This window comes from Macrobrachium nipponense, chromosome 2 (genome assembly GCF_015104395.2).
Source record: "Macrobrachium nipponense isolate FS-2020 chromosome 2, ASM1510439v2, whole genome shotgun sequence".
In the NCBI taxonomy this organism is placed as follows: domain Eukaryota; kingdom Metazoa; phylum Arthropoda; class Malacostraca; order Decapoda; family Palaemonidae; genus Macrobrachium; species Macrobrachium nipponense.
The window spans coordinates 54,086,881-54,089,380 of record NC_087201.1 but is presented as its reverse complement, the minus strand read 5'-3'; positions in this window follow the sequence as shown (position 1 = coordinate 54,089,380).

Here is a 2,500-nt window from a genome sequence, read left to right as displayed (position 1 = left end):
TAAATAGTATTTTCTTTTTTTGTACATTTTTCTGTGCTATCCATAACCCAAAGAAGTATTAAAATTTTTTCCTGGCCTTATACCATTTTGTAACCTGTAATGGAGTACCCATTTCTCCCGTGTTCTTTGTTATGGGATTTTATTATTCCCGGAAGGTATTGTCGGATTCTCTATTCCTTGGAATTCGGTTCCACGAGTATTTGTGATCCCTAATGGAATTCTCGTCTGTTGTCTCCTTTTATTAGATTCCAGCTATTTCTCCCAACGGCAAAGTTAGGAAGTATTTCTTTTTCTTCCACTTGTCCATCTGTCTGTCCACCTGTCTGTCTGGCCACCCGACTGTCTGTCTGACAATATTCATTCCTCTATCCGTCCATCAGTGTCGTTCGCCTCATCATTAAATCTCCTGTACCATGTTTTAGTCAAACATGGTGTCTATGCGCACCATCATTCATAGATATCATCCATCAAACCGTCCATCATTGCGTCTGCCACACTTACTTTGCCATTTCAGTTCTTCCTATGTGGTCAGAGGTATTTCAGCTAGAGTTCAGGGTAGACATAGACCTTCGTGTGTGGATGCCGATTAAGGGAGGTCTGCTTTGGCTGTGTGCGCGTCTGTCACACTTGCCTTGCCTTACGCGATGGCTCTGATTTCAGACTTCTACTAGAGTCAACCATTATTCATACTGGCGTGTCTATCTATATATTTGTCAGTGTGTCTGTCATATTTGCATTTCCATTACACACTATATAGTTGTAGGGAATTCGGACAAACTTCTTATAAATGTAAACCCAATGTGAACGAAGAGAAGTGAACGTTTTGTATATCCATGTCTTTTCCACTTTGTCACTGTTCATCACATTGACCCTGTGATTACAACTCTTAGTAAACAGTATGACCATCATGCAGAGGGGTGTCCATCTGTCTGTGAGTGTGTCTTCACGCTTACATTGTCATCAGCACTCTTCATTGTTGTTAGAAAAAATTATTTAATTCGTGAAATAAAGAATTTTGCATAAGTGTACGTGAAGGGAGATTGCCCATCTTTCTGTTCATGTCTGTACTATCGTTGCAACCCCTACGTGGGGGACATCAGTCAAATTCGGTGCAAATAAATGTCCACACGGAAAGATCTTCCTTGTTTGTTTGTCTCTCAGTTAATGTGTCTGCCATACTCACAATAACCGTTTTATCACAGCTTCTTCCGTGTAATTGAAAGAGCCTCAGATTTCTTTTTTTCTTCTTTTTTCAAAGGTAAACTATGATATAAATGTTCAGGAAGGGAAGTTGTCTATTTTGTTAAATGTTATCGTGTCCGTCACACTCCTCTTGCCATTGCAACTCCTCCACCTCGGAGTGATTTCAGTTAAACCTGATTCAATTGTACCTTCCCAGAAATGCTCGAAGGGAGTCTTTTCATCGGTCTCCCTTGGTGTGGCCATCACATTTTACCATCACAATTCCTTCATGTGGCTGAAGGTATTTTAAGTCAAACTAGGCACAAGGCTTCATTCTTACTTTTTCTTCACAACTCTTGAGTGACTGAAGTGATTCCAAACTCGGTTTAAAGAAGGACCAGCGTCTATAGCTATGCAAAAAAGGGCACCTTTCTTGGTGGTAGCGTACCCGGGCATACTCAGTGTCTTCAAACTCCTCCAACTTGATTGATGGGATTTCAGTCAAACTTGCCACAGGAGTAACCACCATGTGTGAACAGAGGCGCATGAAGGAGATTGCCTCTCACTCCTCTGATTTCATCAGTGGAAAACTCTCAAGACCGAAGTTGGTTGGTATTGCTTGGAAACTTGTAGTATAATAGAAATGCTCACAGCACATTTGCTTAGCTTCAATTTAAATGCAAAGGCCTTCCTTCTGAGTCATTGCATTTCAGTGCCTAAAGAAATGATTGTGTTGCGCCGTTGCATAGTGGTTCTTGAAAAGTTATATCAAACTGCATTCTCCGACGGATACAGTGCAAAGATAGCACTGCTCTTGACGTTTCTTAGTACTTGCTTGCTTTTTGGTAAACTTATTTTTTTCCTACATTGTTTAGAAATGATTCGTTTAGTTATGCCGCAAAGGCAGGTGTGCTCCATTAGATTTTATACGCTCGGTTATGATGATCTTCACCGTCACCGTCTTGATATCTGTATCATGTAGAGAAGATTAAACGAGAAAGTTAAGCATTTTCTCTAACCCTCATTTCAGCCGTAAAATTCAAGTCTTCGCTTCTTCAAATATATAAAGAGATAATAATGGCGCTCTCCATACAGCTTGTGCAGCAAGAGAAGAGGAATGGGAGTTTTTCCCTTCTCCATTTCAACAGATTGCTTATCTGGTTAATTAACTAATTAGAAGTGGATCGGATGTTGTCATTAAAAAAGAAGGAATTCACTGGAAAATGTCGACATGATTAAAGTTACTGGAGTTTTAAATTGAAGAGAGCTTACATTACATAACGAAAGTTTCTCTTCAGTTCTTAATTGCTTAGTTAAA